A 23,131-nucleotide genomic window follows, 5' to 3' on the forward strand; every position below is an offset into this window, starting at 1 on the left:
ACTGCAGCTGTAATGGGCATATCTGTGCCAAAAGTATCGGTAGACTCTCTCTCTGTACTCTAGCGCAAGGTAAACAGGTACACTTCCTGAAATGTGCAGATTGCTCGCAAACGCTTTTATGAGGGGAGTGATCTAAATATTTGTGTCAGAGAAATGCTTGTGCTTGAAAGAATCTGGTGAGTACCTGGTGCTACTGACATCAGGGGAGCATTTAGAGCCATTGGGTTTTGAGGAGCACTGGCATCTGCATATATTGGGGGTGCGCTGGCATCTATGGGAAGACCTGTCAGGGAGTTACCTTGATTTCAACAACTCATCTAAAAATTCATCAGCCTCATCACTCTGAGTACCTTTGTCATTCTCTGACTTTTTCTTGGAATGGGATTTCTCCTGTTCTGAAGTTTCACTCACAATTGCAGGGTAAGCACTGATTGCATCTATCATGTCTTCACAACAGATATTTTGCCTCTCATTACATTGCTCTTACAAGCAATTGCTAATTATATTTTGTGACACAGTGTTGTGCCTCTCACGCTCCTTCATCTTTGCTACCAGTTGCTGCATATTTCAAGGTTGGAATTCTGTAAGTCTTGGTTGGGACTTCATTTTGTACATTCTGTATTTCAGATTCGCAAGCCTCTTTATATGAAAGGTGTTGTGTAAAGAGACTTGCTCCTTACCATCTTTCTCAGTGTACTTATGCCATAGTTTGATTCACATACACTTACATAGCTCTATCTGAGCTGCAATCTCTCTGGAATGCGAGAATTCAGGTGACAACTTTTCCACCCTGCAAATAGTCTTCGTGGATTTCGCATGTATTTTTGCTCATATGTAAGTCACAAGACTCATTAAATCCACATGTACCCTCAACAACTGTCAGTCAATTCCACCGCAAACAGTTCAAAGGTCAACAAATCACAGTGCAACTATAAACATTAACTGACCTATCCCTTCGCAACACTTAATGATGCAAAAGCTCAGCATACAACGTATTGAAAAGTTAATCACAATTCAAAGATGCAGATTGCGCTTACTACAGCACTGTCAATCTCTCAGCAGCAAACGCTTTACCTATAGAAGCTTACTTCTAACCGGTGGGTCAATTTCTGTGCACCAAAGAATAATTGAACAACGATCCAGGTTAGCACACACACACACACACAGTTGCTTTAACATCCCAATCCTGATGTGCATGTAGCACACCGACAATTCAAAAAAATCAACAGGATCTCAAGATCACAGACTTCGATGAGCCCAACACAATATAAACCACAACTTTGTATCACAATTGCATTAGGCGGAGCAAGCTTAAGCAAAATCACACGGTCCATGCTCTTCTTTTGTGTCTCAAATGGTACTTTCAGAAGTCAAGAAAAAGCATTAGGATGACAATAACCACGTTCCCTACAAATTCACAAATCAAAGCCACGTAATACGCACAATCAAATTCAGAACAATTCATGACACCCTACTCTCTCCCAAACTACAAGTCCCAACATGTACCACTTTTGATTCACATTGCCACTCCAGTGTAGTGCAATACTGGTCCATATTGACACTAACAAAACCAGCTTCGGGAACTCTGAGATCACTGCCATTACATCATAAATCTGCCAGAATCAGGAATGCCGATCAGATCAAGAGGCAATTTTAATCTCAGGCAAGATCAGCTGAGCCATGAAGATACAGGGCCCAGTCTCTAACACCAGTTTTCCTGAGAAGGTCTAGTCAGAACCATAGAGGCCCAATCCAAGCGATTCGCTGCTACCAAAATTTGATGTTGCACTCCACCTCATTCCCTTACATGACTGATGGACCAGGAACAGTGGTAATCCCTTATTGGTTTTTCGGATTTTGAGGGTCCTGATCCAGCGTTTTAACAACAGATATTCCACTATCATATACTCACCTGGGCCCATAAATTCACAATGCGTATGCAATGTTCAAGATTAGTTATTTAACCCCTTCCTCGCTGCGTGAATTTTTGCGCTGTGCGGGGGTTTTATTAAGAGAGCGGTATTCGGATGGCCCCCAGCTGTTGTTAGCACACGCACACCGTGACGTTGGAATGGCCGGTGGCCATCCGAAGCACACAGGGGATTAATGCTACTAACTCGGGTCAAAAAGTTCTTTCCTCTCGTCAATGAACCATAAGTTGAACTAGTTGATGGTGAAAATAACATAAAACTAACTGTTCTTTATTCAACGTAAATAACCACAGACTCAGGAACATTTTAAATCATTATCTAAAATTACTGCATGTGAACCATTCCAAAATACAGTGCAGTCACCTTCATTCATAGGAGAGAAAATTCAATTCATAAACACCAAGCATATACTTCAGACTCATACAATAATCAATGTTCAGAAAGGGAGAGGACAGAGAGAAAAGATCTGAACATTTGAAAATAATCGAAATATAATAGTAACCAAGGATTCTGGACAGGAATCAGGACAGGAAAGATGACCTCTCTAGAAAACCGACGATTGCGCCTCACCCCTCTCTGACAGTCTCTTCCTCCTTGAGATTATTCTACAAATCTTCTGATCTAACCCAATTAAATTAGGATACAAAGTTTTGCTTCAGGTTCTGCATTCGTTTCAGCATCTCACAGCATCGCTCCCAGCAGCATCTTCCGCAGCAACAACAGCATCCCAAAATCGAATCTTTCTAACTAACTAAGACTATCTTAATTTTACCTTTCGTTCTTAATGTTTCACCCACTAAAGTTTTGATATCGTAAAAATACGAAATCTGATTGGTCAGGCAAGGTGGAGGCTCCATCACACCATGGTTACATGTCATTAAAATCAGTTCAACTATTGTTCGTAAACCCATCCTCTTAATTGTAATCATACCTTTTTATTCCCATCCACTACAGTTACCCACTTTGAAACATTAATGACACTACGATGAATAGAACGTCTCATTTCTGAACTCTGCACCATCTGTTCCCATGCTCGTAACACTCTATATTGGCTTCCGTTCAATAGCTCGGTCATGGCCTTCATGGCTCCACTCGGTGAGCATGCGCAGTGATCGCATCAATTCATTCAGTCCGGTTATGCAAGAGAGGCCCAAATACGCACTAGTGATAAAATCAAAAGACAAATGTGAATTTAACAAATAAAATGGTTGCACTGTATACCGACCACCTCTACTCTAACCCAGTTTATTTATTTGTGTCTTTTCCCGCATTAGCATTAGTAAAAACCACTTGATTTAGTTCAAGTAAGCAGATGCCATGCACGCGAGTCTTCAAGACTCCATTTTAGTATCTTCTGCTCATGTGCTAGAATTTCCCTCCAAGCGTTAGCTCATCATATTACATAGATGCAGTTGATGCATGCGCACAACAGTTGCCCTGTTTAGAGCGGTATTAGTCCGTCTTCATTGTTATCCGCATTAGTACACACATAAGGAAGCTCCTCTAACCCGCGTATTCATGTGGTACGTATTAGCTATTCATGAAGCCAGGATTAGTAACTTGTTAGTGAGATAAACGAGTGGATTGCTGTGAGCAAGTCTCTTCTCTACGAGTCCTTGCTCCATCACTCCTTGCTTGACATGTTTCTCCATGAACCACTTTAAATGGCAATTTCAGTTTGGAAACGTAGAACCCATTTGTTCCTACATGAATGACAGACAGGGAAGGTTTAAACATAAAGGTTTTTTTTACAGATTTTAGGTCAGACAGAAATCATGAAATATAGTGAACATCAGTAAATCAATGGATCAGAGTGCAAAGCTCAGTTAGAATACAGAATCAATCTAAGAACATAGTAAAGTTTGGGTTGGAAAAATACAGGGTATAAAATGGGGGTGCAATCTGGCATGGATACGCCTCATAAGGCCAGTAAGGAAGGGATCTCTAATGCACACAAAAAGGATTCTGAAAAAAGATTTTTATTCATACATTACTGTTGTACACGGTTACCATAGAATAAACCAGTTAGAATTGAAAGAATTTCAAGAAAATACTTTTCTTCAAAAATCTCTCAAAATTCTATAACATGGAGCTTCTTTTGGAGACCCCTTGTAATAGAACAAGCATTGCAAAATTTTGAGCAATCCTGCAAAGACTGTTAAGTGAAACCTTGAACATATACAATTCAACATGGCTTGCCTGTGAAAAGACGTTAAACATTATTCTGTTGAGACTTAAATATGAGGTTGGCCATGTGATATAAAATATTGGAAGCTAATGTCAAAAACAAAATGGAGTATGAGGCCTACAATTGCTACGTTGCTACAGGTCTATATTCCATTAGTGCAAAGCAAATATTTACAAGAAAGCAAAGTTAACAAAATATGTCGCTGGGTGTTGGTAAATATGTACCTTTTGTTTGTTCCCCCCTTTCCCCTGTGTGTCATCACTTAGGGCCATATGTATGAAGCCAAAAATGAGTCGCAAACGCTGCGAATCAGTAAAAAGTAGCGTTTGCGACTCAAAAATCTCTAATCGCAATGTATGAAGCCAAAAAGGGATGCAAAATAAGGAATCGCAAATTAGCGATTCCCAAGCGTTGCGACAATGCTAAATAGCGATTACAATAGCGATTTCCAAATAAGCGATGAAACCTGTTTGCGAAAATCGCTAAAGTGGAAATCGCAATTCAGAAATCGCAATGGAATGTATCAAACAATCGCAAATAGCGAAATACTCAAAATCGCAAAATAAGGAATCGCAATTACCATCAAGTGGGAGCAGGTGGTAACCAGGTGCAAACTATAAATTGCAGCCCAGAATGCACCACACTCCCTACCACAATGTCCGGCCTGTACATGATAGTGAGGAGGCGAAGAGTGAGAGCTCTGGCGCAGAGGAGGATACGGCAAGAGAGGATATTCCGGTTATGCACCACCATCTTTCAACGCACTGAGGAGGATATCTACACTCATTACAGACCGGAGGAAGACAGCATACTTGATTTGATAGAGGAACTCAGGCCCCACCGAGAACACCCCACCCGCAGGACACAAGCCATACCCACTCACATCCAGGTCCTCTGTTCACTACACCTGCTGGCCTCAGGTAGTTTCCAGGGGGTCATAGCCTCTGCAGGAGGGGTGTCACAGAGTGCCCTTTCACACTTTTCCATGCGTTCCTTGACGCCATGACACATAGGATGCAACATCACATACACTTCCCCAGCACCCCACAGGAACTAGCACAGACCAAGCAGGAATTTTACAACATAGCCCAATTCCCAACATAGAGTATGTATTCCGGAACAGGAAATGCTACCACTCACTGAACATTCAGATGGTGTGTGATGCCAAAAACATTATCATCGAAATAGTGGCAAAGTACCCTGGAAGCACACATGACGCCTTCATATTCCGACACAGTGGCCTATACCGTAGACTCTCAATAGGGGAATTTGGAGAGGGATACCTACTAGTTAACAGCACACACTGTCAGCCCACATTTGACATGGACAGCATGTGCATCACAGTGACTGACCTTTACACATTTCCATCCACAGGGGACAGTGCCTATGCAGTCCGGGATTTTATCCTGACACCCTATCTGAATCCTGCCACTGCTGGGCAGCGGCGCTACAACCGGGCACACATTTCCACAAGAGGCACCATCGAGAGAACATTTGGGATTTTATAGAGCAGATTCAGATGCATACACAAGAGTAGAGGAGCCCTCCAATACAGCCCTGAGACTTGCTGCAAAAGTGTTGTAGCTTGTGCCATGCTCCACAACATTGCAACCAGGAAAGGGACACCTATGGAGTTGAGTGACTCCGAATCTTCCGACGTGAAGGGACCTGGACCCATACACATGGACGGTGGCGTTGCTGCTGCAGCAGCTGGCCGACAGAGGCGTCATAAGATCATGTGAAACTACTTCTAGGTGAGTGAAAATGATACACTGACAACTTGTTGCTTTGCAAACGTGTTTACTACCCAATTGCAACAATGTAACACATCCAAAACAAAAATGAATGAAGTCTCCAAAACGAAAGCACATGTTTCCATCACAGTGCTACCTATCAGTCTTTAGTGCAGAAAGTGCTACACTGTTGCTGCCACCATCACTCCCCTGTGTGGTATTTGCTTTTCTAAACAGTCCCTATTGTAGTGTGGCAGGCCTGTTGCTCCGGCCACTACGGCGCCTCTCAACAGTGGGTGGGGGTGTGTTTGTGCTCCGGACCGACTGTGAATCCTCCTCACTGGAGGTCAGCACCCCGGGTTCAGCAGTGCGCAGCGCACGCAGCTCGTCAAGGGAGGCAGTTGACTGCACCACTACAGTGGCTATGTCCTGGATACCATGGGAGAATTCACGCTGTGTCTCTATGGCACGCCTTGCCAGCATATTGGTGGAGGAAGCCAGGCGATTATTAGCACGTGTGTAGTGGTCCATGCGGGCCATTTCTTTGCGCCTGGCTGCGCGTTCCGCTCTTAACTCTGCAGTCAGCTCCTGCACAGCCCCCCTTATTTCCTCCCATATGCCTCTGTTTCCTGCCCTGATCGCCCTCTGAATGGCCTTCATGTGCTTCGCTTGCAGCCAGTGAACCTGCAGCATGTGCATCTCCAGGCCAGCGAACACAGATTCCTCCTGTTGGACATTGGAGCTGATGGACGTGCGGGGTCTACGCCTGCCTCTGGACATTGCTCTGGAGTCCTGCTGCTGGGGTACTGGTGCATCAGACTGCACATTATCATTTTCATCTTCCTCGTCATCCATGATCCTCAATGGCCTGACGTTCCTCCTACTTTGTCCCACTGGCCGCATGAAAGGACTGTCCTCCCCATCAGAATCATTGCCATGGCTGCCTTCTCCAGAGGCTTGGGGTCCTGTCTCAGGTGCTGTGGCTGTAGCATTCCCACTTGCAGGTGCTGTGGATGGAACAGCACACATTAATTTTTTTTTACATTATATGTGATGTTCAAATACATTTTTCACAGACTTCCCTGACTTTACTTGTGTCATTCACCTATCCTGACCTGTTAAATTGTACTAAATTAAAATCTGTAGCTACTTTCTACATTACAGTCTATGGAGACTACAACTCCCATAATGCATTGCTGTGTCTGCCTGTGTAATAGCTCTAGCCTGCCATGTGGTTCCCCTAATCCCTAGGTTGCTGCAGGGGGTTGCTGGGAGTGGTTTAGGGTGGGGAGGCATGCTTCTTACCTGGTCTTGCAGCAGGTTGTGCTGAGCTGTCGAGCACTGACACGCCCGCAACAGTCTGTGTAGGCAGTGTGGCCACTACCAGCTCCTTCAGTGGTGTGGAGTCAGGGATGTGGGAGGTTCCCCCACCAGTGAGCTGGGACTGCTCCAGTCTGGCAGCCAACTTCTCCTTGGAGCGCTGTCTCAGGTCATACCAGCGCTTCCTCAACACTTCAACTGTCCTGTGGGTGACTCCTAGGGCATTCACTTTGGCTTGGATGCCCTCCCAAATCCTCCTTTTGCTGGCTTCTGGAACCTTGTGGGAACTCTTCCCAAATAGTGCCTCATGGTGTGGCACCACTTCAGTGATGAGGGTCTCCAGTTCAGCCTCTGAAAACTTTAGTTTCCTCTTTCTGCCTGCTTCCCCTTCTTGCTGGTCCTGCTGGCTTGCTGGGACATCCTGGTTTCCACCTTCTGCCATTGCTCCTGACTTCCAAACAACACTCTCACACTCTCTGTCTCTGTCCTGAAGCACCTTGGGTAATCTTTCACTTCCTGGATGGTGATGTCATCATTATGCATCAGGATTACGATTGGATGTTTCCAGAAAATCGCTAAATTGCGATTTTACGCGTGGAAACTTCGCAATTTAGCGATTTTCGGGCTGCGATCGCGCTATTTTGGGAAATACTGGTTGCGAACTCACTAAATTGCGATTTTTTCACCTTTACGGAATCGCTGTTTTGCATTGCGCAAACTTTTAGCGATTTTCTCCGAATCGCTAATAATTTGCGATTGCGTTCATACATCCCGATTTGCGATTCTGATTTAGCGATTCGGTAAAAATCGCTAATTCAGAATCGCAAATCGTTTTCTTGATACATATGGCCCTTAGTCTCTAAGTGCAGCTCTGATAGAAGGCAGCAGAGCCTGCATCCGAAAATCCCAATTCAGGTATTGCATGTTCCAGTGGGAACAGAATGAGGCCCCCCATGTAGCCTCGTGGGACGCCTGCAGTGGACCCATAGACTAAAAAAGAAACTGCCAAAGACCTCTATTGCAATATGTCACCATCCAACGGCGCACAACCACCAGCCCTCTGTTGCACATGGCCGAAGGCCTTGGACTGCGAGTGGTTGACCCCAAAGTATTGTAATAAAATATTACTTTACATTAACAAGAAAATTGAAAAATGTACTAGCCAAAACAGTTAACAGGTAGTTATATGTGAGGACACCAGTAGGATGTTAAAGCATTTTAATAAACCTTAAAACATTGCTAAGAAAAGAACTACTGTTAATAAAGGGGGGGGGGGGACATTCACCAGTCATATACGTAAATGACATAAGCATAGCTTACACTGTTGTGATGCAATGATTATGACCTCACATATTACATCACTGATGACATCTGAAATCTAAGGCGGTATTAGGTAACTGGTAAACCTTACTCAGAGAATAAGCTATTTATGGTACGTTAGCATTGGAACAAGTCAGAGTATAGGCTTGAAATCATTATCACGTTTGTATATCTTGACAGTTGAAAGATCATTTGTTGAAAAATATATACCTTCAGCACCATTTTCTGAATATATTAATGAAATGTGGCATGCATTTTTACATATTGAGCTTACCCTTGGTATTTTTCAATTCATGCAGGTCCAGTGATGGCCAAAATAAAAAGGCAGGGGTCAAAAAAGTGTTAATTTTCTAGTAACATTTGCACTTTGTGACCAACCGGCCCACAATTTCAGATGTTTAGGAAGATTCTTTTTTACTTGTATGTCATGCACTCATGCACTGCATGTCATGCACTGTGCCAATATAAAAGGTTATCTACCAAGAGCTAACCAAAAAATAAATAGCGCATACATCAATGATCTCTTGCACTTGCCATCATGGTGCAGAGCAAGAGCCGCTAGGATACTTTAAACTTACTGGAGCAAGGGAGAGCAGGCCAACAAGCACCTTTGCAGTTGGTTATTATAGCAACGCTGTGTATAAAAGCACTGGTCAGAGTTGTGAGAAATGGGTGATTCGCACAAGGACTTGTCTTTGCTGTCAATTATGGGAAAGTTTGAAAAAGAGTAGGGGTAGTGTGGCAGGATAACACATCACAGATATTTGACACATCCTTACCGTTCTTGGGTTGTATTAGACTTTATTGCAATGATAATGATATTTGGTGTTTTAATTTGCAAATCACCTGGATGTAGACCGGCGTTTGTGCCAATATTCAGCAATGGTATACCAGAGAACTGAATTTAGTAGGTGCCTGAGCCTAACTTCACCATTGGAGGGTTTTGGGTTTGAAGCTTCATTTCTACTTCTTCCAGCTTTTCTAGAGTTGATCTCTGTCTACAGCAGCAGCGGTTTACCTTGATAAGATAGTGTAAAATACTTCAGAATAGTAGCTAATGATTCCAATTGATTAAAGTATTTACATGTGTTACTTTTTTGCCGTCACAGTAAGTGACCTATAGCGGCATGGTACTGCACAGGGGAAACAATCCTTTACAACGCAACTTTTACTACGCAGTGCTTTTACATCGAAACTTTTACAACGCAAACCATTAAAACGCATTGCGCTTGGGGGCGCTCTAGGATAGCGAATAGATTTAATTTACTATCCAACACCTTCCCTACTATCCACGGGGACTGGAGTTGGAATAGTAAATTAAACACTTCACTATCCAGCACCCCTCAACACTATGCGTTGTAAAGGCATGCATTGTAAAAGTTGCGATGTAAAAGCATGTGTGGTTAAAGCATGCGTTGTGATGTCATACATCCACTGCACAGACTTGGTTCCACTCTCAGCTGTGACCATAGGTACCAATCCCACATCTTATTCAGAAAGCCCAAAACGCTTAGATACATTTGTTTTCTGGAGCAAAAGGGCTATTGCTCAGTTGTTTAGCCTGACTATTCCTTTTGAAGCAGAAATGCATAAAGTTACTCTGTGTTCTTAATGACATGGATGAGTCAAACAACAGAGAAATGGAATTCACACATCAATGTTATCAGAATTAAAAATGTTCCACACACCATTAAACATCACATATTTGCTCTTTAAGGTACACACCTGCAGTTTAGGCAGGTTTCTTTCATACCACATCAACGAGTTTTTAAGATAAAACCAGTTAAAGCAGAAACCTTGCCATCCCAAAACAATATTGAGGCTCATTAGATATACACCGTGAATTAATAAAGACTTCAGCACTCTAACGTAGCAACGTAGCAGTCTCGAAAGACCTGATCACACACCTGCAAATCAGCCTGATTCTCAAAGAAATAAGGACATCTACACCCAAAGTTTTACAAATTAACATGAATGTAGATTTACCATTTTCTATTATCAAAAGTTTCCCAAATTATGCATTCAAGCCTTCGACAGGTGTGGGTTTCCAGATATATCCTGGAAGCGTTGGTCGATTATCAATTATGTCATTATCTGCAGTTTTGTATACTAAACGATTGTTTGTTTAGAAATGCAATTGTATTTGTACATTTATTTTTCTTCACAAGGAAAATAATTTACTCTATTGAGAAACCACTTCATCTACACAGCCACCAATTTTTGTAATGTTCTGATCCTCTTTCTTCTATGGGTAGACATTTGTTAGATGTACATTGCAGACAATTTCCTGGATAGGAAGGGGTAAGAAAGAGAGCAATGTGAATGAGTATGTGTGTGGTTGTGCACAATTTCGCAAGGCATTCCAAATTATGAAACGTTTGTAGAGTAAAGTTAATATGCAGAATTTCTAAGTGCTTTCTTCAAAGTGCTTCATGATTATTGCATTGAAAAATAGTACGACTGTCAAAAGGGTTGTCCATTTTAAGAAATTAATGGTAACAAAAACAGCACATGTAATTAAAATGTGAAAATGACACAAAACTGAACTTAGAAAGTTGAAATGCTTTTTATTATCAATTTATTATCAATTGTTTTAATCAATATGTGCGCAAAATGTAAGGCCTGCAAACTGCTTCAGTAACGTTCTAATCAAATATAGTGAAAAAGTACATTAAGTTGCCCACGAACCCTTATCCATTTCTTTCGGCCATTTGAAATCAAAAGTACTTCTATATTACAGACCAAATTGAACCTTCTGGACAAAGTGAACTTTTGTTTTGTTGCTCTCTCTTAATTCCTTTGGGATTGCTGTTCTTAATAACGTTATATTCATTTCAGCACCAAAAAAGCAAGTCTGAGCTGAAATGTCTTTTGTGCCTGCAGGAAAGTTGAGCAGAAAGCAGTGGAATTGAGGTCTTGACCTGCAAGTTGGAAGCTGTATGGAATGGCATTGACTGCATCACCTCTCCACATTTAAACTTTATTGCAGGTTACAATTCACTGTGTAAGGTGCATGCCAATGAACTATGGTAAATTATTTTGGGGCACCCGTAGGCCAAATGTCATTGCCTCCTACCAGCAGAAAGTGCAAGTGTAACATTTCAGCATTCCGAACATTAAGTTGTTGACACTTTGATGATCTAAAGTGGGTGGACTGAAATGACTCATTGCATTTAGGTTATTATATACTACTTCCCAATGGATGCATACATATGTTAAAGAAATTGGGGCTGATTTACCATTCCTTCATGCAACACAATGCAGAAAGGCAACGTGCTGTGCTACATTACGTGAAATGGAAGGGACAATAATTTTTCTTATTTAAAAAGCTATAAGCATTTTTGTGCAGGAAAGTACACCTTCCTGCACAAAACAATCCTTAGAGGTAGAACCCTCTTTCTGTGCGTTCTGCAGAATACAGCATACATGGAAAAATGAACTATTAGGAGAAATAAAGATATTTCTCCTTGTTACAGCGCTGTAGGGTAGGCGCACCATTTTGGCGGGAACATTGGAATCTAAGTCTTTTCATATCTGGGGTTGTTTCAAAATACATGGATGGATGCATGGCAATGGCCAAGCTCCATCCTTGTAACACCTATCCAATGTAAAGTCACACAAGCCAGAGCTATTCACTGCTTTGTGTTATTTTGCATGTACTAAACCACACAAAGCTTCAAAAAATGAATGAAGGAGATACCTAGGGATTATTAAAATGCATGTGTGAAATGGGTCCAAGATCGGCAAGTAACGGCACCCAGGTAAGTCAGTGCACACCTTACATTCATTTAAAATCTACGTATTAATTCTAAACTTGTGATGTAAATAATACTAGACGGTAACCAACAGGCAAACGGGCGCTCAGCAATATATAGGGAAAATCTTTTTCAGAATATCTAAATACTCCAGGTGCTACTAAGGGGGAAGGTGTGGTTACCATACAACACCCACCTCGATTCACCAAAGCAAATTCAAAACATATCCAATTCTCCCGAGCACTCAATTATATATTCATACTGTCTGTCAACATTAAATTAAAAATATTCAAAATAATCAAGATGACACAGTCACAGAAATCCAAGGTCCATATATTGATCCAGTATGCCATATCTTCTTGTTCACAACAGATTTATTTCTTCAGTACACATCCAAAAAACGCAGCCTTTGTCCTTTCAATTTCAAACACGTGTTTCGTCGTGCTGGGTAGAGCACATTGACTTCGTCAGGGCTACAACCCAAATAAACAATAACATTTTTTACAAAAATTCCAAACCTAATTGTCCGTCCTCATATTTCATATTTACAAATATTATCCACATAGTGGGAAAGTATAATGAATCCCGTGCAAAAAGAGAAGAATGGAACCAAAGCCCAAGTACTCATATCACCCAATCATGTGCTAGACATAGTGCAAAATCCACCACCATTAGAAAAAATATATAAAAACCTATTATGTAATTCACCTGTTATTATTTTCAATATTAAAACCACTGTTCGTTCACCGGATATTTCCAGTAAAAAACATCCTTAAATAATAATACACCATCAATACTCAGGAATAATGCCCAAAAAAGAGTCACCTAAATTACTATTCCATCAGTATGCCATTCTTGCTCAAGTTGCCCCTGTGATGCTATATGTATTTATATAAAAGGAGAGTATTAATATATGTATTCACTAAAAATAAATAGGTTTTAGGGACGTTATAGTTAGTTGGAAATTTGACTCATATAAAGCCAGAGAAATTCGCCTGTTAGTTAGTTGAGCCAACTATAACTCGCGCGCCCACAATGCACTGGTGATGACATCACATATTACATCACTCATGAGCTATGTTTTTTTTAGTGAATTTCGAAGCTTTTTTAAATGTTAATTTCATGTCATATTGTTTATAAAACCTAACTTTAGAAATTATGTAATGTTTTATATCTTCCCCAAAAAGTATGTATCTAATTTTTTCTGTTGAGAAAACTGCACTCCCATTCCGGTAGCGTACCAAGCTCCATCACCACGCAAATCCCATCCACCATATTGCTAAACTCGTAAATGATACGCATTCTGTATCCAACAGGTTCGTGGCACCTCGTCCCTCGTACCATCATATACGCATGAAGTCACCCCAGCTGTTACTTTGGTATCCGACAGGTATGCAGTACCAAGCCACGTATTACAACATGTACGTATGGGGTCGCGCCCATTGCGCGTTGCATATGCGACGAGTGCATGCTGCCAGGCCCCGTGTTACGTCACAAACGTATGGTGTCACGCCGGGTAGGTCACTACCTCCTTTTTTTGGTCTCAAAATTATATCTAAATAACTTTAAACAGAATATGAGAGCAAGCGATAATCTAAAATATTTTAAACATTTATATATTTCTAACTAATAAATGTATATTATGATAAATATATTTTCTCAAAATCAGGTCGGGTGGGGCCTCCTTTTATGCGATGCGTAATGATGTGATCTCTGAACACATTCAGTCACATGTCTGTCTCATTTTAAGGACCTGCTGGACGGCACTGTTGGTCTCAGCCAGCAGCCAGCGCTTCCCTACAGACACGTGGCATTGGCTTTTAGGGCACTGTAGTGAGCTCATTACTAAGTGTACATGCACACAGGCTTCCACCACTGCATTACACACGCACATTATGCTTCTAGCATGCGCTCTGTTACTTTGCCTGTGAACGTTGGTATAACATATTATTATTTAACCTTGTGTATTCTCGTGCACACCAACTCCTCTTTGAACCACGATTACCACTAACAGTTGGTAGATCGTACTTCAAAAACGAAGGATGCACTCAACTGGTGTTTTCTATTAAGCTTGAAATAAACATTCATTTACCTCCAGACGTTTCCACCAAACTATTTCTCCCTTTTCAGACACTAAATTAATTGACCCAAAATGGGCGGAGCGAGGAATCGCCGCGTAATGATGCCCTGGGCATTCTTACGCCTTCCATCGTGGTATCAAGGCACTGTCCCCGACTGGAGACCTGCTCTCCCACCCTACAAAAGTACCTCGGACTCGGAGCTTGCACCGGCATGTCGTTGGACACACCGATGGTGGTAGGTGAGCAGTGAAGCCTCTGTGTGCAGGACCTACAATTGAGCACAGTGCGGGGAAGGTGCTGGGGTGCAGCAGCCTGGGTGCACAGGTGCAGGCAAGAGATGTTCCCGTAGCTAATAATCTAATCTTTGGCTGTACTGCTGGAGGGGTTAGGTGCTTCAGCCTGGGTGCGCTGGTGCGAACAAGCGATGTGGCCGTCCGTATTGATGTGATCTCTGACCTCATTCAGTCACATCTCTGTCTCATTTTAATGACCTCCTGGACGATACTGTAGCCTGAGCCAGCGGGCAGTGCTATCCTACAGACATATGTAGAGAGCGGTGCTGTGGGAGGGGTGGGGTGCATCATACTGGGGGCGCAGGTGTAAACAAGCGATGTTGCAATGCGTAATGATGTGATCTCTGACCTGATTCAGTCTCATCTCTGTCTCATTTTTGTTGGGAATGTATCTAGGACCCTAATTAAATATTCGTGATTTATACCCTTATATGGGTATAAAAAATCATGTCCTTATAGAGGCATAAGAATCGTACCCATATTTAATCATAGCCCACGCAGCCCAAATACGGCAAGGCTACTTCCTTAGATTCCTAAAGAGCGCAACGAGTTCTTTCGACACACCAAACCTCTAGCAACCTGGGAATTCCCCATGCCATTATTTTGATTTGTCATAGAACTCCTGCGAGCACTAAAAGAGAGGCCCGTTCATAGTGACATCTTTTATTGACGTCTTATGTCCAACCTTACTTCAAACACGGCACCTTCCAGGTATAAATATACTAACACTTGCCTTAAGCAACACACTGTGGTGTGGAGCAGAGCGGCTATCTACTTATACGAAGCCCAGCTGATGCGAGAGCCGAAGGAAGCCGTCCCTCCCTTTGACACACCGGGAAAGAAGCTGCCTTTTCTCACGCCGAGAAATCCAGCCCCCGTGTTTCCAGTCACCCTTGCGGGTTACTGGGAGATCGAGTCCTGAGAAAGAGATACAAGACCTCCTTCATTCTATAATGAAGGTACAGAGCTGACTAAAACCTTACAGAGAATTCTTGATTAATATTCTTGGCAAAAACCTAACTTAACTTAAAACTGCAACTTACTTACTCCTTCCCACGTATTAGGCTTAGGTCAGGTACACCAGGTTAGGCGTATCTTAGAAGCACCAGTTGAGTACATTAGTCAATGTTTTTATGTATGTAAATATTTTATCCGTTTTAAAGTATCATATGGCTAAGAAACCATATCAATGCTTTTACAGTATTATTTCATAGTACTCCTTTTACTGTATGCACTTTACTTCATGATAATTATTGCAATTGTGGCAATTCATTTCTCTTGCATGAGAGAGAAGACTGCTCAATAAAATAACACCTTTTATTGAAAACGCCTGTCTCTCTATTTCTCTGCACTCTGGTGAAACTAAGCATGCACGATTGACTGAGTGAAATAGTTGTCTATTGTTTTCACACAACTCTGAAGATATACTCCTTATTCTGGGGGAGCAAAAGTTGTCATTTTATATGGTTGTCGGAAGCTAATCCCTTCTTGTCTGAATCAGGGAAGGTAACCCCTCCCTGTTCATTCGAGAAAGTTTCTAGTGACCTCTGAGCTAGCTGGCAAAACTAATTAAATCTAACATAGTCAGTAGAGACCTATATGATCTCAGTCCTACGTCTACACTGCTGTTTTTGTTATTCCAATGCGCAGAGCCTATTGGGAATATAGGAACTACACTACATGGCGGCCAACGTTTGGTAAGGCGATAATCTAACGCAAGATACTAGAGTAACTCAGTCGTGCTTTTTCACACAGACCCCTTTTTTCCTGTAAAAACTCCAATAGACGTCTGGAGTGGGTGAAAGGTTAATATCCGCCAAAACTTAGTAGGATGAGAATCCTATGTATTAGTTTACGGTATAGTCAACGTTGAAGGATACCGTGTTCCAAAATATTGTGCACCTAATCTTTGTTTCCTTGAAACTTGATCTGCTATAAAAGACTCTCTGTCAGTAAAATGACGGAAAGTGAAGAGGAAAGAGAAAGAGATGCTTTGGCAGCTTAACTCTTAGCGGATGACACAGTTTTCCAAAATGACAACCCGAATGCAATACTCATCCCGGTCAATATAAGAAAAATCATAACTGTAAAACCTGTAGAGAATGGGGTATCACCGGGAGGTGGTACAGTTGTATTTGTGTTAGAGGCCCATGAATATCGGCAGACAGAAGTATTCTATTCCTGGATAACTTTTCCAGCAGCACATGCTGTGACACGTGAGTTCCACTACTACAAAATAGCGGAATCTCCAGAGGAATACTCTCCTTTCGATGAAGTTGAAATTCCATTAACATACCAAGAGCACCTGCTCTTGTTTAATGGCGCCCTAAAACATCAAAATCACATTACCAGGCTTGGTCGGCTAGGTAGACCAGGAGCCACGTGGCCGGTTCTAGCCAGCTACACACCACACCCAGACATTGAAAAAATGTCAAGCGGAGAACTTTTAGTTCAGTTAAAACAACTACTTAAAATACATAGACAATTGGTCCAATATGTCATGCGGACTTCAAGAGTCCAACCCACAATTAGAAATCCACAAAATACCCCTCATCAGGGGAACACAAATAAAATTACACCACAGAATATACAATCATGTCTTGGTAAAACACCCACAAAATGAGAACAAATTCCATTCTGGTTTGCTCAAAAAATTATTCAGATAGAGGCAGTATTTCCTGATACTACCCCTCACGAAAAACACAGAATTCTGACTATCTGTCTCCCAATGGGGATTGTACCACATGTGGAGGACTGTGACACTTGGGGCACGGTCTTTGCTTCTATCTATACAAAAACACATGGTATTCCGTCTATGGCGGGTATACCAGATGTACTAAGACAGATTCAAAACGAATACGGTCCAGAAACTTCTTTAACTTTGGGTATGAAATTACTGAAGGACTTCAAACAGGTCTTGGCTATATTATTAGCCAATATAAAAGGAGAAGCAGCATGTGTGGCAATCCGCCAAAAATTAAAAGAGACAGATATAACAGACCAACCTCTTGAGCTTGCTAAAATAATTTAAAAATCCTATGAAGAATTAGGCAGAGATAGTTTGGGTGGTAAACCAGTAAAACCCCAACTAATTGAAAGTCCTGAAAAAACCTTTATTAAGAATAATCTCAATTCTCAAAAGAAGTGGGAGGGTAATAAACAAACCACTCCCAGAGAAAATCAATTTCAGTCCAGAGGAAGGTCTCCCCAACGGAGAAATAGATCTCCAGAAGGAGGGGGCAAGTCTCCCCAAAGGGAGCCCTCTGAAAAAAGATACAACCTTAGAGATAGGGATAAATTAAGAAAACCTGACAGATATCAAGATATTGATACACGTCCCTCTCGATCTTTTCAGACTTCCTCACAGAAATCGGAAAGAAGAGGACGGTCAGAACACAAGGAAGAGCACGTCAAGTCCAAAGACAAAGAACCTGCTCATCAAAGTAAAAAATCACAATTTCATAGAAAGAAGGTAGCAAGTATTAAAATTAAACATGCCGAGAATCCTGAGGACACAACTGAAAAATGGAGAGTGGGCCCAGACAATGCTAGACAGCGCAGCAGAAGTGACCATAGCTCCCAAGATCCTGATGAATCTTCTGGAGACAGTGGACACGAATTAATAAATTCAAGTGGAAACTGCAGACACGCGAGTTAGCGTGCCCCATAAACTATATGAAATAACATTACGTATAGAGGGAGATAAAACTAGGAAAATAAAAGGTCTCTTTTGGGAGAATCTATCTGAAGGCTATGATATCCTGTTAGCTCAAAAAGATTGCCCACCAGAGTTTGTCAGGGAGCGCCCTCATGGCGAAGAAATGATTATGCCTGCCTTCTCAAATCATATCCCAATTCATAAAAAATACACATTTGCAAGAAAATGGGCAGTGGCCCAAGCCTCTGCTCTATATAAAAATCACGTAGGACGGGACGAGGATTCTCCTCCCCACAAAATCCAGTTAAAAAATCAGTCTACTGCACAGAGACACTACCCGGTTAAACAAGAAGCTAAAAAACAAGTCAGGGAGATCTTAGATCAACTTGAATATCAGGGGGTGATTGAAACATGCACCTCACAAATTAACAATCTTTTGTTTCCTGTCTCCAAGCCAGACGATTCATATCGTCTAGTTTTGGACTACAGACATCTAAACTCCTGCTGTAAAACTTTTGCAGTCCAAAACTCACACAGTGCAGCACTAATGAATAACATTGTGCGCAAAAAATATAAAACAACATTAGATATCTCTAATGGATTCTTCTGTCAAAACATTGCACCTGAAAGTAGGTATTTGACCGCTTTCTCAATAATGGGGTCGCAAAAACAATTTTGTCGACTCCCACAGGGATTTGAGAATAGCCCAGGATTATTCTCAGTAAGGGTAACAGAATCACTACAAATGTATGATGATGAGGCATTATCCTATGTCGAAGACATCGATCTTACAGACGAAGACCTGGAGACTCACTTGAAAAGAGTTAACACCATAATACTTGGATTCGCATCCGAAGGTTACAAATTTAACATTAAAAAGTCAAGAATAGCCCATCTAACAGTCCTATTTTCAGGATATGAATTATCAAGTGAACGCAAAAGCCTAGCAGACAATTTCTTAGAGAAATGTGCAGTGCTCCAAGCACCTAAATTGCTGAAGAATTTACAATCAATACTAGGTTTCCTGAATTTCGGAAGAACATTCATTCTAAAGTATGCAGAGAGGGTTAAACCTCTCTACGAATTAATAAAACCTGATTTCAAACCAATTAATTGGACTCAAATAGACACAGAAATTTTGAGATCATTACAGACAGACATGTTAACTAAAACAAAACTGCAAACACGTGCAAACAAATGCAACCTTGTAATCCGAGTCATCCCAGGAAGATGCGGATTCACAAACCTGACCTCTAATGAGGGAGAAACGGTACCAATAGCTTACAAATCACATTTGTACACACAAGCTGAAATGAAATTCAGTTCTTCAGAAAAAATTCTGACAGCGGTTCAAACTGCGGTAGAAAAAGAAAGAGCCCTCGCACAAGGTAAACGTATAATAATAGTTACACCTGTACCTGCTTTAGAAGCAGTTATAAGAGCAAGCATTCCAAATGCTAAGGCACTACATCCAAGATGGATACAGTGGGTTAATTCTCTTGCTGCACCAGAGGTAGTATACACATTTGATCCTGATTTAAAAACACAAGAATTTCTCCAATATGAATATGAATGTCCTCTGCCGACCGAAATCCTGCCTCTGGAACATTACGGCTGTATAATATAAACAGACGGATCAGCACAACCCGCAGTTGTGTGTAAACAATCATATAGTGCTGCGTGAGCGATTGTTAAAGGTCGTTGGCACGAAGTAAAATTTAGACCACTGGTCACTAATACTCAATCTCTAGGAGATTGTACAGCTCAGCGAGCTGAACTACTGGCATTTAAGATGGCGTTTGAAAATATCGATCGTAAATTCCCCACACTAATAGTGTGTGATTCATATTACTGCATTCAGTCTTACAATGAATACTTGCAGAACTGGGTTCAAAATGGTTTCAAAGATGCAAAAGGTAGCACAATCAAGCATAAAACGCTTTGGGAACAAGTAGTTCATTTACAGAAAGAACTACAAAAGACTCATGTGATACATACACTGAGTCATCAACTTGATGGCGTTTACGTTGCGGGGAATTCACTGGCTGATGAAGCAGCGAAGACAGCTGTGCAAACGGCTTCCATAGCTGCTATCACATGGTCAAAAACAAAAATAGACAGCAATATAATGCAAGCTGTCAGCGCTTCAGTAAAAGATGATAGAAGAACACTCCCGAAGGGCTTTCCAGTAAAGTACTCATACATAACTGATGCAAATAATGTTCCTTTTGCTCGAATCCCTGGAGTGGGGGATAGGGCAATTCCAAACATGGAACACAGGTCAGGACTAATTTTAGCGGCACACGAAGGGCTCGCTTCTGCACACGCTGGTGTTTCCACCACAGTATCATTATTAAAACAGAGATATTGGAGGCCGTGCATGAGAAAACAAACTAGGAATTATGTTCTAGAATGAGAAATATGCCAAAGAATGAAAGTATCAACAGTAAAACAAACAGCACAGACGCCCCTTCTAATCTCAGATAAACCATTAGCATGTGTTTACCTGGACCACTGTGGTCCCTTACAAAGGGATGGCAACTATAAATATATCATGGTCGCAGTGGATTCCTGCCCGAGATTCATTTGGATGTGGCCCCAGCGCTCTACTGACGCCTTAACTGTTATAAAAGATTTGCGAGTCTTTATCGGCACATACGCAATAGGCATGCTACATTCTGACCAGGGTCCAGCGTTTAGCTCTAGAGCTTACAAAGAAGCCATGATCAGCATGGGCATTGCATTGCGGTAGTCTTGTCCCTTCCATCCTGAGGGAAATGCAGTTGTGGAAAGAAAAAAACGTGACATAAAGCAATCTATGACAGCGAGGGTATTAGGTTCGGGTGATGGATGGGTCAAACATCTAACAAGTGTCCAACGTAGTCTTAACAATCTGCCAAGAAATTCTCTAAAGGGTTTCACTCCATACGAACTATTGTTCTGCACTAGAATGAAAATCCAGGATTTAGATTGTCAAACTTCAGTGGTGGAAAAAAAACCCTTTGATATCAAAGATCGTTTGGCTGTTTTACAGGACTTGAATGAAACAAGAAAAAAGTCTAAGTAACATAAAGTCTAAGCCTACAACCACTGAAGAACCACCTGTCCCAGCAAGACCTGTCTGGATGCCAAAGATTGGGGATCTGGTCAGAGAAAAGATCGCGGTAAAGAAGGAATTTGGGCCTTCTTACAGAAAAGCAGTACCTGTCTTAGCTGTCAGCGGAACAAGATCAGTAGTACTACCGCCATTTGCTGGTAAAAAGGAGAACAGAGTTGTATCCATCGACCAGGTGAAACCACAATCATGTGGCCGATAATAAGTAGTAGGCTCAGTGGACTCCCAAGAAGTAGCAGAAGACCAAATCTTGCTACAATCCAAGAGGTTCAAACTGAGAGACTAATCACTTTCGATAATCCTTCAGTTAATAAAAAAAGACTATGCAACAAAGCAATGGAACTTGTGCCTCTTGAATCCCCAATTGCAACAGTTTATGATGAAACACTAGTCTAGAACGATGGGTGAACTTTATATACCTCCCTCGCAGCATAAAATAACCACCATAAGCATGAGGATGAGAGAGTCGACACCCCATATGAGTGTGAATCTGTGTAAAGTATTGCCATTTTTTAGGTGTTTTACAAAATCTAATTGGTTTTGATATTTGTACTATTTGTACATAACGGTGTGTCTTCCCACCTCTCCTCCCCCTGTATGTTTTGTACGTATATGTTTTCCTTACAGGTACAATGCAACCTCCCATTCACTCAAGAAACAGGTTATAATTACCTATTTTTTCACATTTTTCACTACCCTGCACTGGTCCTGAAGAAAGCCCACTGACCTATATAGGCAAACAGGGCTGAAACATTTTGACTGTATTTTAAATCACTATATCAGTGCGCTTGAATCCCTTATCATTCCATTGCTGCACACCAATTTTTCAATTCAGTTTACTCGAACTCAGACCAATTAAAGTTTCAGTCTGTTTGTTCGGGCATCCTAAAACTTCCCTTGAGCGCCATTGTTCACGGTCACTACTGTTTTAACTAAGGGTAAATACCTCCTGGTGGAGGATGCATAAATCCTGACCCAAGGATTATGCACACACGTGTTAACAAGAGCGGGGAGACAACATATACCGCTATGAGATCCTAATTTACACGTGCATGAGGGTCTTTTACTTGGGAGACACCCCATACCGACCTGCATACCCTGGTTATGCAGGACAAGTGATCCTTCCCCCTTGATTCTTGAATAATCAACAGGAGACTGAATGGATCAGCACTCTTCCTACCCCCATTGATTGATTGTGATAACTCTGCTTGACAGCGTACAGTATAATACTCATTTTCGCGTATCTATACCATTTCAAATGCATCCATTGTATTTTGGGGTGGTCTGGAAAGCACATGCATACCTATATGTTTATATATTGCTTAGAATTTAGTAATGATGGACAGTCTGACCCTGTGCCTCATGGGAACAGTCCAGCCCGAACTGCCAATCCATGTCTTCCCTGGACCGGAAACAAGCTTCCTAGGACCGGTTTCTGGCATTCCAGCAGTCTTCAGCCCGGCTTGCTTGAATGTAGTGGCAAAGTGAGCAAGGGACTCACGTCTGAGCATACCCTGCCACACTTATGGCGGCCAAAAGCGGTACAAAAAGGGGTGGTGATGGACGGAGCATCTGAATCAATCAAACACTCACACCCAGTCAAAAGATATGGGTTTAATCCATCACCGTTCTTTAGCCCACGCTGCCACCCCAGTTCAGACAAGGCTATATGCAAATCAGTCTGACCTTGTGCCTCATGGGATCAGTCCAGCCCGAACTGTCAAGCCATGTCTTCCC

This window comes from Lissotriton vulgaris, chromosome 1_1 (assembly GCF_964263255.1).
Source record: "Lissotriton vulgaris chromosome 1_1, aLisVul1.2, whole genome shotgun sequence".
Lineage (NCBI taxonomy): Eukaryota > Metazoa > Chordata > Amphibia > Caudata > Salamandridae > Lissotriton > Lissotriton vulgaris.